The sequence below is a fragment of the Schistocerca gregaria genome, chromosome X (assembly GCF_023897955.1).
Source record: "Schistocerca gregaria isolate iqSchGreg1 chromosome X, iqSchGreg1.2, whole genome shotgun sequence".
Taxonomy (NCBI): domain Eukaryota; kingdom Metazoa; phylum Arthropoda; class Insecta; order Orthoptera; family Acrididae; genus Schistocerca; species Schistocerca gregaria.
The window spans coordinates 168038511-168056397 of NC_064931.1; the positions used below are offsets into that span (position 1 = coordinate 168038511).

The 17887-nt window shown below is 38.6% G+C and overlaps 1 protein-coding gene across 1 annotated transcript in view; it reads right to left on the reverse strand.

The window, feature by feature from the left end:
• LOC126298982 (lysosomal acid phosphatase-like) overlaps positions 1–17887 on the reverse strand; it is a 725001-nt gene that overhangs the window by 12994 nt on the left and 694120 nt on the right. The window lies entirely within an intron of this gene.

Consider the following 17887-nt stretch of genomic DNA (forward strand, 5'->3'; position numbering starts at 1 on the left):
AGTTGAGGAATTGAGTGATCAATAGCCATGTTCCCAAATTAATGATGGGAACCTCTGGTGGTCAAGTACAGAAGACTTGCACTATTCACAGGAGAACTTCTCACAGTGTGCATTATAGGATAGCCTTGTAGCATATCGGATGAAGCCTGTGAGTCCAAGCAGTTACTACAAAGCCCACATTGGCAAACAGGACTGCATTGTGGTATGATTTTTCAACATCCAGTCACTTGTAGTTAGTTATAACTGGCAGTGTTGACATTGGCAGTTTTATGCAAAATTTTAGCCAACTTTTGAGAGAATGTATCTATGTGTGCTGATAAGTTTCTTCTGTCATAAAATAGTACCCCTAAACATCTGTAAACAGTGTTATGTAAGCTTCAACTGTAGCCTAGTTTACAAGTTGGATTCCAGTTTAAGGAAATTTGCCCCTTAGGCAATGTATATGTATTTTTATCTGCACTTATTGCTAATGTCACATCCCTGCAACAACACTGCTTCTTTGTATGTGCAGGGTTTTATTTTCTTCAAGCTTCTGTTCACAGCCCCAGAGACCACTTTCAAGTTATCATCAGCATAAGCCAGAATTCAATCTGCTTAATCAGTGCCATCATACAATTCTAGCAGTGTCTCAGTTATCAAGGTCAAGAAAATCTGTCTACATCATTGAGCCCTATAGCCAGCTCTTGGCAATCTTTTTTAATTGCCTTGTGCTGTCAAGTAAGCCATTTGCTGTACAATCTTACAGAAGTCCATGAAAGTTAAATGAAATAGCTCCCCACAAGACATACAGGATTATCATCACAGCAACTTCCTTTACTGATTTTTCTGGAGTTCCCTTTCCAGCAAGAAATGAAACTTTGCTACTCACTTTTTTTGACCTGTCACTAACCTGTGTAGAACATGAGCATATATAGTGCCCATATTGATAAAAAGAAAAAGGAACTTTCTATATCATTTCATTGTTTTTCATATTGAGCCAACATAGCTTCACAGCATAACAAAACAATCCATTTCTATCATATTCAAGTTACATTCTACAGTTCATTTCATTTTCTTAATTTTTCTCCAGTATTGCTGTCAATTTTTTTCCTGTCTCTAGCATTTCTATAGTGTTACATGTAGATAGTATCCACACTTCCCTTTCCTTGCACCACTTATTGGAAAGCACCATATAATTTGACATCAAATATCTCCTCATTTCAGTTTTTTCTGAAGTTTTGCTTATTGTGCCTGTTACTGTGAACAGTACCACATGTTTTTGTGCCATGGTTGCAAAGCCAGGCAAACAAGTGTGGCTTTAATATATATTGTTACTGTAAAGGGTGTGTGCATGTTCCACAAATGTTGCCACTTGACGTAGCCAGTCTGACAGTCACACCACATACATTTTGTTTAGATCAACTGTATTCCATTTTGATATAATAAATTGTTTGAAAGATATAAACACTCTTTAACAACAACAGGCTTTTGTAAATGCAGAATTTCTGCTACAGATTGAATTCACTAAGGGATACCGTACAAACATTACCAATACTGCTCCCAATTTTAAAATGGCAGAGGTGTCACTGAAATCCAGCATTATAAAAAGTGAAAGAAGCTGTTCTCTATACATAACTTCACTGAAAACTGGCTTGCTCATAAAAACTTCTCTGGATTAATATCTGTTAATTTTTAGCTGCTTTGTGGGAGGCATGAGAAAATAAACAGATATGAAATAGTACATTTCTTCACATCCTGTATCTACTTCCTTTGATAATCATGAATGCAGTGATTCTAAAACAGTTTACTTGAATAAATAAAACTGACTGCCTCATCACCATAAATGTCATCATATCTACTGTGAAGAATAACAAGAAGTCTAACAGAGTGCTTGGATCATTTCCTGTTTGACACTTGTGTCCAGATGGCGAATCATCAAAACTGTGATTAACTGGATGAAAATCATTTTCTTCCCTGTCAAATTTGTGACTAAACCGTAATTTCTTTCTAAACATTTAACTATCACTGTCTCAGTCTTTGAATTCACATGAACTATCAATTACATCTCTTGTTGAAACATAGAACTGTGGTTTACACCTGTTAACATTGATAGCTTAGGACTGTTGCTTTCAGAATATGAATAGTAGTTATCACTTACATCAACATTGAATAATTCATCCCCACCATCAATCAGCATCTTTATGACCTCTTCCTCAGTGAAACTATGAAACCTTTGTCATTTTCTTTGTAGCACAAATGATGACAAAAGCCTTTTTACCAAATCCTGATGAATATTAAGACACGAAATGAAACTAAATGCAGAAAAATGAGATCACAACAGACAAATTACAGGAAGAGAACTCTGTGACCAGAACTGTAAAAAGCTAATGAGGTGTGTAACAGAAAATCTGCTGTACATTTAAACTTACTAACAGCACACTGGTACCAGAGTTGTGGCATAGCTATACTTTTGATTAGCACTGAAGGATCAGCATGGATGCCCAAGTTAAGCCATCAACTGTGCTGAATGAGAACCCAGAGGCCACACACAAACTCATCAATAGCACCTGGGAAGCAGTTGAGCATAACAAGTTAACTTGTCAATAGCAGTCAAAGAGTTAACCAATCAGCAAGAACTTTATGTGGCTGACTCCATAAATCATATTTAAGTTGCCCATTTAGAAAATGCTCCAGCATTTCTTCTTAGTTCCTCAAATCTTTGTCCTATGTACCTGGTTACAGTATTGGTATGTATTTTGTCTTGTGTACCTCTGATCCTTCCTAGTAAATGCTGACGGCTCAGGGTGGAAGAAACTATTTTGCAATGTGCACTCCATGCAATTTTATCCATAGTGCAATGGAAGTGAGATCATGGTTGTAATTTAATAATTCACAAGAGTAATTTGTTTCAACCACATGTGTAATGTTTGTCACCTTAAAATATGATCACATTAAAACTGATGTGTTCACTACACCTCTCCATACAATATTTTATTATACAATCAAATCATCTGCACCCATCTATTATTCTGAACTTCTCAGTCTCCAACTACTGGTAGCTTACTCCAAACTCACCTCCACAAGTTTTCCAATCTTCTGTCATTTTATTCCTGCCTTGGAATACCATTGTTCAACTAGATCCACTCCACATTCAGTGAACCCCCTTGTCAACCCCTTGTAACATGCAGCCCTTCACCTTATTCACTTCTTCCATCAACAACATCTATCAAAATTCCCTCCAAATGCTTCAAAAAATCTACAAGCCAAATAAATCCAGAACGCTGGTGTCAACCTATCCACTATTAACAATGATGCCACAGAAGTTTTTTTCCTATTCCAAAGGTCTAAATTCAGTGATGCTGGGTTAGTCAAACATCTATTCCCCTTTGCAGGATCTGTATAGTGGAAACAATTTCCTTCTGAACCTTACCTTTCTATAATACCTCTGTCCAAGCATTACCATCTTACAATCTCACCCAACCAGCTCTGATTACCTTCCAGTTATTCCTTACCTCCAACTTGATCTCAACTTCCTTTCCCAGGTCTCTTCTTGAGAACATAAACCTCTTAGTGGAGGAAAGAACAGTTTCACAATTGTAAAAGAGATTCTGATTTGATTATCAGCCATGCAGACAAAGATTCTGCCATTATCATGAAGAACTACACTGATTACCTGACAGAAGGTATAGGTCAACTGTCTGACGCTCTCACCTAAAGGCCCAACAACAGTTGTCCCATCTTAGAAGTTCATCATAAACTCTAATACCATTGCAAATTCCACAGCAGATTCTCCCTCCTCATCTAAGATATCTCCATGCACAGTCACTTTTTATGTGCTTCCTAAAATTCGTAAATCTAACCATCCTAGATTGTTCCATGGTAATTACTGTGCACCCATAAAAGTAATCTTTGCTCTAGTTGCCCAACACTTCCAATCCACTGACCACAGCTTAATTTTCTATATCAAGGCAAGGACACAAATCACTTCTTTCATCACTTCTCCAATCCTCACTCTATTATGAGCTGGATTCTTGCTTATCACATTTTACAACATTTGCCCACACATCAATGTCCCTCATGGCCATTACATTATCACCACTAAGCAACATTTGGTGAGCTAATATCTGATGGTCTAATATCTCTGGCAGACGTACGTCCATGAAGCTCTTGATAAGTTACGTGATTAAAATTGAAATAAGAGGTAATTTAGTTAATATTACATTTTAGACTAGTGCATTTACTTCTTTGCTAGGCTACCTATTGAATGTTTCACTTTTCTGAACGTATTTAGATCAAAAAGAAAGTATTTAATAAAAACCGATAGTCTTTCATTTTGTTTACATTTTAGGCATAAATTTTGTGCGAGTGTAGACCTTTATTTATTTATTTATTTACTAGACTGAGCAGTTCAAAGTTAAATTAATTCATGTTGATCATATAGAGTATAGGTAGGTAGTTAATACTTTCGAAAGTAAGTTTAAATGTTTATTTACATTAGCATTTAGTTATGTATTAGTACAGGCTACAGAACTTCAGTGCTCTTATGCCAAGTTATTCTCTGATTTGCTCAAATTTTGTAAAAATTTTTCTATCAAACCATGTGTGACTAATGTGGTGGTTGCCTTAGAAATCTGAAGTGGGGGGGGGGGGGGGGGTTTCTGTCAAGACTGTACGTTATGGTTTCATTGGGGCGAATGAAGCAGTGAGGAAACAGGGTAGATAATGAGGCCCTTACATGGTAATAAGGGTTACATAGAAAGGACAGAAAAATCTCTGAACAGGAGGCAAAAATTTGTACCCTTATGGCTGAATTATCAAATGTGAATTTGGAATTTTGTAGGCTATGGGGGGAAAAAGATATTGGGTGCTAGGAAAAGGTAGGAATCAAAGGGCGAAAAAGGGGAACTGCTGAAAAAACTATAGAAATTGAGTTAGTAAACCAGTTTGGCTTGCTATCTGAAGTAGTGGAGGAAGTAGTCTACTTCGCATATTTTCATACGCTTATGTCATATGGTATTATTGTTTGGAGTAATTCTTCTGATTCAAAAAAGGTATTTTTGGCTCAAAAACGGGCTGTTCGAGCCATGTGTGGTGTAAGTTCGAGAGCCTCTTGTCGACTCCTATTCAATAGCCTGGGAATTTTGACATTGCCCTCACAGTATATATTTTCTTTAATGTCGTTTGTTGTTAGCAATATTAGCTTATTCCCAAGAGTTAGCAGCTTTCACTCAGTTAATACTAGACAGAAATCAAATCTGCATGTGGAATGCACTTCCTTGACTCTTGTGCAGAAAGGAGTGCAGTATTCTGCTGCATCCATTTTCAGTAAGCTACCACAAGAACTCAAAAGTCTTAGCAGTAGCCCAAACACTTTTAAGTCTAAACTGAAGAGTTTCCTCATGGCTCACTCCTTCTGTTCTGTCAAGGAGCTCTTGGAAGAGCTAAAAAATTATGCAAATTCCAGTGTTACATTCTTGATTTTCTTTATTTAAACTAATGACTTGTCGCCTGAATATGTTTCTTATATTTCATTTTATCTGCTTCTACAATCATGTTATAATTTCATGTATTGACTCGTTCCATGACCATGGAGACTTCTCCTTAATGTGGCCCCACGGAACAATAAATAAATAAATAAATAAATAAATAAGGGCCTCATCCAGATGTAGTTGAATGTAGGCTGAAGCAGAATATTAGCTTACAGAAAAATGACAGGTCGGCAACAAATCAGAATAGGAAAAGAAGAATTCTGCTTCTAGGTAGCAGTCATGGGAGGGGTGTAGGCCAGCAGCTTTTAGAGAAATTACATGCAGGGTACCAGGTGGCAAGTTTTGTGAAACCAAGTGCTAGCCTCAGCCAGGTGACAGGAAACTTAGGTCAGCTATGCTGTGACTTTGAAAAAGAAGATAAGGTAATTAGTTGGGGGAGCAGGAAACAGTCTGGCTATTAATCCTACATACAGTATTAGGAGTGACCTGGACAAAATAGGAGAAGAAACTGGGTGCACAAATGTGGGGCTTGTGGAGGTCTTTCAGTGCCATGATTGGCCCTGGGTAAACACTGTTGTAAGATGTGTTAAGACTGAGATGAACAGGATGCTACAGTCACCAGCAAAATCTCACATAAGTGTTGTTCCAGTTGATGCTACTGGTAGGTGGGATACACTATACACAGCCTGCACCTAAATAGGAAGAGGAAAGATAAGTTGTCTTCACTGCTAGCAGGTACTGTAGGGGCAGGGGGGGGGGGGGGGCAGTGTCACACAAGAAGTGATCCCTGTGGTTAATGAGACCAGGAAAACCACTTTTTTGGGTTAAAGCCAAAGTCCAAACAGACAAGGACCAAGAAAAAATAATAGAAGTAGTTCCACGTACACTAAACAGAGATAAAGCTAAGGGTATTACCAATTTACTTTAGCAAAATATCAGTGGAATAAAAAATAAAGTAAATAAGTTGTTAGTGTGTTTACATGACCTCAAACATAAGAATGAGATTGATATACTTTGTCTGCCTTCACACCACATAACTGTGGCAATGGAAAGTGTCACTATAAATGGGTATAATTTAGCATCTTACACCTGCAGGTTTAGTGTGGATAAAGGATGAGTTGCCATTAACACAAAATGAGGGAACAAGTACAAAACTATAGAAGTAAGCAAATTTTGTGTCAATCAGCACTTTGAAGTTTGTGCATGTGAACTACAGGTAGACAATGTAGCATTGATATTAGCACCAGTGTACAGGTCCCCATTAGGAGATTAGGAGCTATTCATAAAAAGGTTTGACTCCCTATTATGCTGCCTGTCAGACAAAAGGAAGAGGTTATTAATTTGTGGTGATTTCAGTGTAAACTTTCTAAACATTTCTGATAGGAAAAGTGAATTGGAAGTGTTATTAATGACATATAACTTAGAAGCAGTGATCAACTTCCCTTGTATAGATCATGACAGTAGCACTCTAATAGATAATGAAGTTGTACAGCAAGAGGATGTAAAACTAATGCATGCCTTCACTGTGATAAATGGATTATCAGACCGTGTTGCACAACTAATTAACTTTCAAAACCTGGCAGGGCGTATAAATCAGAAACCACTAAGCAAAGGTTAAAGTCTAGTCAAGCCGATACCTATAGGGCACTTCAGAGAGTGAGTAAGAAATGTTAATTGGGGAGGTGTATATAATGAGCCAAATACTAACAATAAATACAACATATTTCTTGATAAATTTATATCACTTTTTGAACACTGTTGTGCCAAAAAAAATTACTAAATGTAAAATGAAATAGTTTTCAAAGAAACCTTGGATTACTACAGGTATTAAAGTGTCTTCAGAAAGAAAAAGAAAATTGTATGAGACAGCAATAATTAGTGAAGACCCAGAAGTAATTTTACACTATAAAAATTATTGTAACATACTTAGAAAAGTTGTCAGAAAATAAAAAAATTATGTATATTAGAAATGAAATTAACAACACAGGCAATAAAATCAAATCAATATGGAATGTTATACTTATATGGATATGGTGTCGGTTGTTTCAGGCATGTCCGAAAGAACAAACACCATTGATGACCTGCAGTCATCTAGAACAAAATTGGAATTATATTAATACCTTCAGCTGTTGATGGGCATTGATTCATATGACGAGGACAGGTGAAAAAATTGGTGAGAATAGTTCAAAAGAAAAAGCCAAGCAGTACATGGAAGAGTCAGTTTTGAAAAATCCTTGTCAGATTAATTTTCATCTAACAAGCTCTGGTGAAATAAGGAAAATCATTAAATCTTTTAAAAATAAATTTTCTGTCGAGTAGATGATATCTCTGAGATATTAAAACAATTTGGAGCAGTTACAGTTAATGTCCTGAGCTACATCTGTAATACATCACTAACACAAGGTATTTTCCCAGACAGGTTAAAATATGCCATTGTCAAACCTCCCTACAAAAATAGAGGACACCACCAATGTCAATAATTACCAGCCAGTATCCTTGCCTACAGCATTTCCAAAAATTGTCGAGAAAGTAATGTACACAAGAGTGGTCAGCCATCTCAACAGTAATGGGATACTTGTTGTTGTTGTTGTCTTCAGTCCTGAGACTGGTTTGATGCAGCTCTCCATGCTACTCTATCCTGTGCAAGCTGCTTCATCTCCCAGTACCTACTGCAACCTACATCCTTCTGAATCTGCTTAGTGTACTCATCTCTCGGTCTCCCTCTACGATTTTTACCCTCCACGCTGCCCTCCAATGCTAAATTTGTGATCCCTTGATGCCTCAAAACATGTACTACCAACCGATCCCTTCTTCTAGTCAAGTTGTGCCACAAACTTCTCTTCTCCCCAATCCTATTCAATACCTCCTCATTAGTTACGTGCTCTATCCACCTTATCTTCAGTATTCTTCTGTAGCACCACATTTCGAAAGCTTCTATTCTCTTCTTGTCCAAACTAGTTATCGTCCATGTTTCACTTCCATACATGGCTACACTCCAAACAAATACTTTCAGAAACAACTTCCTGATACATAAATCTATATTCGATGTTAACAAATTTCTCTTCTTCAGAAACGCTTTCCTTGCCATTGCCAGTCTACATTTTATATCCTCTCTACTTCGACCATCATCAGTTATTTTACTTCCTAAATAGCAAAACTCCTTTACTACTTTAAGTGTCTCATTTCCTAATCTAATTCCCTCAGCATCACCCGATTTAATTTGACTACATTCCATTATCCTCGTTTTGCTTTTGTTAATGTTCATCTTATATCCTCCTTTCAAGACACTGTCCATTCCGTTCAACTGCTCTTCCAAGTCCTTTGCCGTCTCTGACAGAATTACAATGTCATCGGTGAACCTCAAAGTTTTTACTTCGTCTCCATGAATTTTAATACCTACTCCAAATTTTTCTTTTGTTTCCTTTACTGCTTGCTCAATATACAGATTGAATAACATCGGGGAGAGGCTACAACCCTGTCTCACTCCTTTCCCAACCACTGCTTCCCTTTCATGCCCCTCGACTCTTATGACTGCCATCTGGTTTCTGTACAAATTATAAATAGCCTTTCACCCCCTGTATTTTACCCCTGCCACCTTTATAATTTGAAAAAGAGTATTCCAGTCAACATTGTCAAAAGCTTTCTCTAAGTCTACAAATGCTAGAAACGTAGGTTTGCCTTTTCTTAATCTTTCTTCTAAGATAAGTCGTAAGGTCAGTATTGCCTCACGTGTTCCAACATTTCGACGGAATCCAAACTGATCCTCCCCGAGGTCTGCATCTACCAGTTTTTCCATTCGTCTGTAAAGAATTCGCGTTAGTATTTTGCAGCCGTGGCTTATTAAACTGATAGTTCGGTAATTTTCACATCTGTCAGCACCTGCTTTCTTTGGGATTGGAATTATTATATTCTTCTTGAAGTCTGAGGGTATTTCACCTGTCTCATACATCTTGCTCACCAGCTGGTAGAGTTTTGTCAGGACTGGTTGTCCCAAGGCCGTCAGTAGTTCTAATGGAATGTTGTCTACTCCGGGGGCCTTGTTTCGACTCAGGTCTTTCAGTGCTCTGTCAAACTCTTCACGCAGTATCGTATCTCCCATTTCGTCTTCATCTACATCCTCTTCCATTTCCATAATATTGTCCTCAAGTACATCGCCCTTGTATAAACCTTCTATATACTCCTTCCACCTTTCTGCCTTCACTTCTTTGCTTAGAACTGGGCTGCCATGTGAGCTCTTGATATTCATACACGTGGTTCTCTTCTCTCCAAAGGTCTCTTTAATTTTCCTGTAGGCAGTATCTATCTTACTCCTAGTGAGATAAGCTTCTACATCCTTACATTTGTCCTCTAGCCATCCCTGTTTAGCCATTTTGCACTTCCTGTCGATCTCATTTTTGAGATGTTTGTATTCCTTTTTGCCTGCTTCATTTACTGCATTTTTATATTTTCTCCTTTCATCAATTAAATGCAATATTTCTTCTGTTACCCAAGGATTTCTAGCAGCCCTCGTCTTTGTACCTACTTTATCCTCTACTGCCTTCACTACTACATCCCTCAGAGCTACCCATTCTTCTTCTACTGTATTTTTTCCCCCTATTCCTGTCAATTGTTCCCTTATGCTCTCCCTGAAACTCTGTACAACCTCTGGTTCTTTCAGTTTATCCAGGTCCCATCTCCTTAATTTCCCACATTTTTGCAGTTTCTTCAGTTTTAATCTACAGGTCATAACCAATAGATTGTGGTCAGAGTCCACATCTGCCCCTGGAAATGTCTTACAACTTAAAACCTGGTTCCTAAATCTCTGTCTTACCATTATATAATCTATCTGACACCTTTTAGTATCTCCAGGGTTCTTCCACGTATACAACCTTCTTTCATGATTCTTAAACGAAGTGTTAGCTATGATTAAGTTGTACTCTGTGCAAAATTCTACTAGGCGGCTTCCTCTTTCATTTCTTAGCCCCAATCCATATTCACCTACTACGTTTCTTTCTCTTCCTTTTCCTACTGTCGAATTCCAGTCACCCATTACTATTAAATTTTCGTCTCCCTTCACTATCTGAATAATTTCTTTTATTTCATCGTACATTTCTTCAATTTCTTCATCATCTGCAGAGCTAGTTGGCATATAAACTTGTACTACTGTAGTAGGTGTGGGCTTTGTATCTATCTTGGCCACAATAATGCGTTCACTATGCTGTTTGTAGTAGCTTACCCGCATTCCTATTTTCCTATTCATTATTAAACCTACTCCTGCATTACCCCTATTTGATTTTGTGTTTATAACCCTGTAGTCACCTGACCAGAAGTCTTGTTCCTCCTGCCACCGAACTTCACTAATTCCCACTATATCTAACTTTAACCTATCCATTTCCCTTTTTAAATTTTCTAACCTACCTGCCCGATTAAGGGATCTGACATTCCACGCTCCGATCCGTAGAACGGCAGTTTTCTTTCTCCTGATAACAACATCCTCCTGAGTAGTCCCCGCCCGGAGATCCGAATGGGGGACTATTTTACCTCCGGAATATTTTACCCAAGAGGATGCCATCATCATTTAATCATACAGTAAAGCTGCATGTCCTCGGGAAAAATTACGGCTGTAGTTTCCCCTTGCTTTCAGCTGTTCGCAGTACCAGCACAGCAAGGCCATTTTGGTTAATGTTGCAAGGCCAGATCAGTCAATCATCCAGACTGTTGCCCCTGCAACTACTGAAAAGGCTGCTGCCCCTCTTCAGGAACCACACGTTTGTCTGGCCTCTCAACAGATACCCCTCCGTTGTGGTTGCACCTACGGTACGGCCATCTGTATCGCTGAGGCACGCAAGCCTCCCCACCAACGGCAAGGTCCATGGTTCATGGGGGGGATGGGATACTTAGTAAATCACAATTTGTATTTCAAGAATGCTATTCTACTGAAACAGCAATATACAGTTTCGCTGCCCACATAACAGAGTCTTTAAGTAATAAAATGTCACCAACAGGAATTTTCTGTTACTTATCCTAAGCATTTTATTGTGTGAACCATGATATTATGTTACAGAAATTACAATTCTAAACCATAAATGGAACAGCATATAAGTGGTTTAAGTCATATCTACAAAACAAGAAGCAAAAAGTTTCTTTACATGGATTAAATGACTTAAGGAGGGTTTGACCATGGGTCCCCTTCTGTTCTTGATGTATGTGAATTACCTCCTTTCTTCTCTGAAACAAAGAGCTAAATTGATACTGTTTGTTGATGATACAAGCATAATTATTAATCCAGTAAAAAAACTCCAATAGAAAATGATACAAACAATGTCTTTGGAAAAGTTATTGATTGGTTTTCTGCAAATGGGCTTGCTCTGAACTTTGAAAAAACACAGTACATCCTATTTTCTACAGCAAAGAGTACAGCTTCTTCAATAAATATAACGCATCATCAGAAGTCACTAGCCAAGGTAGAGCATACTAACTTTTTGAGTTTACACAGAGATGAGAATCTTAAATGGAAAATTCATATTTTGGATCTCCTAAAGTGACTAGGTTCAGCAACTTTTGAAATCACAATAATTGCTAATTTTGAGGATATAGAAATTATCAAGCTAACATAATATGCTTACTTTCACTTCCTGACATCATACGGAATAATATTTTGGGGTAACTCAACACTTAGGCAAAAAGTATTCACTGCTCAAAAAAAGTGTTTGGAATAATGTGTGGGGCTCATAGTCACACATCTTGTCAGCGTCTGTTTTACAGGTTAGGAATTCTTAAAACAGCCTCACAGTACATTTACTCAGTAATGAAATTTGTTTTCAAGAACATGGACGAGTTTAAAAACAATAGTGACATTCATGATTATAATATCAGAAGAAAGAAAGACTTATACTATCCTCTATGTAATCTATCTTTGGCAGAGAAAGGGGTAAAATATGCTACTGTAAAACTTTTTGATAAATTACCAGGTGAAATAAAATGTCTGACAGACAGCAGTAATAGTTTCAAAAATAAATTGAAATCGTATAGGTATAATACATGCATTTTGTTCCATTTAAGGGAATGGACTAATTAAAAAAAAATTAATCTTTTTCCTTTTTTACACTACTAGCCATTAAAATTGCTACACCACGATGATATGTGCTACAGAAACAAAATTTAACCAACAGGAAGATGCTGTGATATGCAAATGATTAGGTTTTCAGAGCATTTACACAAGGCTGGTGCTGGTGGCGACAGCTACAACGTGCTGACATGAGGAAAGTTTCCAACCGATTTCTCATACACAAACAGCAGCTGACTGGCATCGCCTGGTGAAATATTGTTGTGATGCCTAGTGTAAGGAGGAGAAATGCGTACCGTCACGTTTCTGACCTTGATAAAGGTCGGATTGTAGCCTATCGTGATTGCAGTTTATATCGCGGCACTGCTGCTTGCGTTGGTCGAGATCCAATGGCTGTTAGCAGAATATGGAATCCGTGGGTTCAGGAAGGTAATACGTAACGCCGTGCTGGATCCCAATGGCCTCGTATCACTAGCAGTTGAGAAGACAGGCATCTGATCCGCATGGCTGTAACAGATCATGTAGCCATGTCTCAATCCCTGAGTCAACCGATGGGGACGTTTGAAAGACAACAACCATGTGCATGAACAATTCAACGACGTTATCGGCAGCATGGACTATCAGCTCGGAGACCATGGCTGTGGTTACCCTTGACACTGCATCACAGACAGGAGCACCTGCGATAGTGTACTCAGCGATGAATCTGGGTGCACGAATGGCAAAACGTAATTTTTTTGGATGAATCCAGGTTCTGCTAACAGCATCATGATAGTCACATCTGTGTTTGGCGACATTGTGGTGAATGCACATTGGAAGTGTGTATTCATCATCGCCATACTGGCGTATCACCCGGCGTGATGATATGGGGTGACAATGGTTACACGTCTCTGTCACCTCTTGTTCCCATTGACGGCACTTTGAACAGTGGATGTTACATTTCAGATGTGCTGTGATCTGTGGCTCTACCCTTCATTCGATCCCTGTGAAACCCTACATTTCAGCAGAATAACGCACAATCGCATGTTGCATGTCCTGTATGGGACTTTCTGGATATAGAAAATGTTCAACTGCTGCCCTGGCCTGCACATTCTCCAGATCTCTCACCAATTGAAAATGTCTGGTCAATGGTGGCTGAGCAACTGGCTCATCACAATATGCCAGTCACTACTCTTGATGAACTGTGGTATTGTGTTGAAGCTGCATGGGCAGCTGTACCTCCATCCAAGATCTGTTTGACTCAATGCCCAGGCATATCAAGGCCATTATTACGGCCAGAGGTGGTTGTTCTGGGTACTTGTTTCTCAGGATCTATGCACCAAAATTGTGTGAAAATTTAATCACATGTCAGTTCTAGTATAATATATTTGTCCAATCAATATCCGTTTATTATCTGCTTTTCTTGGTGTAGCAATTTTAATGTCCAATAGTGTAAAAAGAACCTTTGATTAATGTGTGCATTTCTTATGCACTTGCCACATTCCATATCATAACAGTTTCTGTTAGACTGATCAATGGAACACCCTGCAAACCAACCAACCAACCAACATCTGTTCCATATTCCGCCAACTACAAAGGCACCACCTCATTCTTTATACAATATGTTCTTGTGCACAACTTGTTTTCCGTTGAGAGGAAGATTTAAAAACAAATTTGTGGCACAGCCATGGTGCCTACATAGTACTCTCACATGTCAGCCTGTTCATGGCCATCTACAGGAAATGTTCCTAATCTCGCAATTTTTTTCTGGGATCTAAAATAATCAAGATCATTAAGTGCTCAAATCATTACTTAAAATGGGTTGTTTCCTAGGGACAGCACTCCATGGTTCCGGCAGTCAGTTGACACATAAGAGCCTAAATGACATATATGGAGAATGACATTTAACATTGTATGCTAGTTAAAAAGCAACAAACATGGTAGAAAGGTAAAATGAACAATTACAATGACATTCCTTCTTTAACAGGCCATTTTATTGGAGTTTATAGATCAACCTGTGTTCACGATGAAAAAATTAAATCTCCTTTGTGAAGCTGCTACAGTAAGAAAACAGTAGAATACATTCTAGAGCCTGTGCTGTATCTGCTATAACCTTGTATAGCTCAGATGGCAAACATACATTAAAGTGTAAGGGGTTAAAAACTGAAGTTGGGTTAGAAAGCAGGGTGCCATCAGCGTTTTATTAGAGTGAGAGTAAAGAGGTGCGGGATCACTGCATAACAGATGACGATGACTGAAAAAGACAGAGCCCTAAATATAGACTAGTTTGCCAGAGAAATGAACACTGTATGTGCAAGAGTGATAGAATGTTCCTACATATAGCAATGCTGAGATCATCCATAGGGACAGAACTGTTAGAAAGCTTTTTAGCAGAGTTGCAGCCATAGTAGCAGCAGCAGCTGCCTCATTTCCTGACCTGTGTCTAAGGACCCATGTAAGAGATACATTAGTACCAGCATCAGTGAGTAAGTGAAGGCATTCATGGATCCACTGTACTAAAGGGAGGTATGTCTACATCACAGTGAGGCTCTGGAGAGCAGCAAGGAATCAGAGCATATAACAGACTCAGCGATTCCATGTCCATGAATGTACAAGATGGCCTGATAAAGGGTAAACAGCTCTGCAGTAAAAATTATGCACAGATCTAAAAGACAATATCTAAAAACTTCTTTACCAACAACAAAAGAGCATCTCATACCATGATGATCCTTAGGGCCGCCAGTGTAAATGAAGGTGGTCTCTCAGAACTACATATAAAGGTTCAGAAATATAAAAAAAGTTATTGGAGCCAGGGTAGTGTTCTTTAGTATTGAACTAAGTTCAAGATGGGCACAGACCTCTGCATGGAGCCAAGGAGAGGAAAGAGACTGACCTCACAGAAACATAGCACATAATGCAAGATGGAGCTTTTGAAGGATATGAAAGTGAACTCTCAGAGGGAACAAGGGAGCAGAACTAGTGTCATATTGCCAGTCAGGGGAGTCATTAATGAGGGAAGCATAAGATGGATAGGTGGACACCAAGGAGAACTGGCAAGTATATTTGCAGAGGACACCATATCACAATAACAGTGGTAATTTGGCAGCGCCTGGATAGAAGCTCATGACTGAACTGGTGGGGAACACACCAATAATCAAGTTGATTCTGCAGTGATGAATCACATTAAGGCTGCGTAAAATGAATGGTCATGAAGATGAATGTAAGATTCATCCATAGTCCAGCTTCGATCAGACTAAGGATTGCTACAAATGAAGAACAGTCTGGTCCACTCCCCATGATGTGCCTCTTGGAAACTGCACAACATTCAGAGATTGTACAGAGAGAGATGCCAAACAGGACTCAAGAGAGCATCAACATAGTTTTCTGTAAGCTGTTAACCCCAACCATTTCATGGTTTCAATGAAAAGGGGTGCAGTGGTACCAAGATGTAAGTATGGTAAGAGAAATTCCTTTTGCCAACAAAAATTCTTACAGATAGTTTGTTTAGTGGAAAAGAACATAAGAAAGCTGTGTTCTGCAAAAGGAGAGATCCAAGTGTGACAATGAATGTGTCAAATTTGAAAGAAATGTGGATTTGACTATGTTGAAGGAAATAATATTAAGCTGATTCAGAATATCTGTCATGAGTGTGCGCCCTTCCACAGGTCCTGAGAAGATCCTATATAGGATGGTAGGTCATAGAACAGCCAGAAAATTGTTGAGAGCTTGGTGATAAGTTGTAGTACATATGCCCATGTGAGAATAAATGATGGGTGAATGTAGGTGTTGCAAAGGGAAAATGTAACACCAATGAAGGGTGATACAAACAGCAAAAACTTGCAAATACATGTTCTACAGAATGATATGGCTATGGACATCCAACTGGATGAGCATCATTACACCACACAGAGCTGGACTGCCATACTGAGAGGAAGACTGTTCAGAATGTTCTTCAAACTGATTGCCAACAGCTATGGTCCGATGACATGGAACATTATCATCCATAAAAATTCCATTGATGTTTGGAAACAAGAAGTCTAGGAATGACTGCAAATGGTCTTCATGTAGCCGAACATAACCCTTTCTAGTCAATGATCAGTTCAGCTGGGCCAGAGGACCCAGTCCATTCCATGTAAACACAGAACACACCATTATGGAGCCACCACCAGATCGCACAGTGCCTTGTTGACAACTAGGGTCTATGGCTTCATGGGGTCTGCACCACACTCTGACCCTACCATCATCAGCTCTTACCAACTAAAATCAGGAACCATCTGCAATCAGGAACCATCTGACCAGGCCACAGTTTTTTTACAGTCATCTAGGGTCCACCTAACATGGTCACAAACACAGGAGAGGTGCTGCAGGTGTGCTGTAAAAAAAGGCACTCACATCAACCATCTGCTGCCACAGCCCATTAACAAAATTTTGCTGCATGTCCTAATGGATATGTTTGTTGAACATTCCACATTGATTTCTGCATTATTTCCTTCAGTGTGCTTGTCTGTTACCACTGACAACTCTATGCAAATGTCACTGCTCTTGGTCATTAAGCGAAGGCCTCTGGCCACCACATTATCTGTGGTGAGTGGTATTGCCTGAAATTTTATATTCTCAGCACACTCATGACACTGTGGATCTTGAAAGTTTTGTGAAGTCACAATAGATTTATTTGGAAGTTTAATCTAAGTAATATTTTTAAGATACTGCCTGTCTAATTCTTTGGGAAATTCACAAGCTGATTTCTGAATGGCTAGCTGCAGAGGGGCTACTTTGCTCATGTCTTCAGTCCAGACAAAGGTGCTTAGAGGTGAGCCAGTGAGAAAGTCATATCTACTTTGCTGGAGAAGAAACACTTATGTTCACAGGAACTTTTAATTAACATCATTGAACATAGTGCCAGAAGTGTGCTGTTATATGGACATGACTGCTCCAAGATAATGGCTGCTGGATATCATTGCTAGACCTCACTCCATCTTCTGGTTTCCCAATGATAGGAAATGATTCTCTACAGTACCATAGTTACCATTAATTAAGTGCACCACAATTAAATTGTAGGCAGAAGATGATGAGTAAAAACCATAACAGGTTTGTATGAACATATGACACTAAATCATGCTGGCTAGCAACAGGTCATATTCTTGCATAAATTCTACTTTAAATCTGACTGCATTGATGCAAGACTTTTACTGATTGTTGCTGAGATGATAGCCATATTCAAATGTGTATTCTAAGATGTCAAACTGTGTGATGGAGTAACTTTAGTTATTTCACTTACTACAAATTGTAAATATTTTCCATCATTGCTGTTGCCTAATGAAATCACATTGTGTCTGATATGGAAAAAGTAAATATCAGTGGTTATAAACTAGCTGCACATATGAGTAGAGAGAATAAG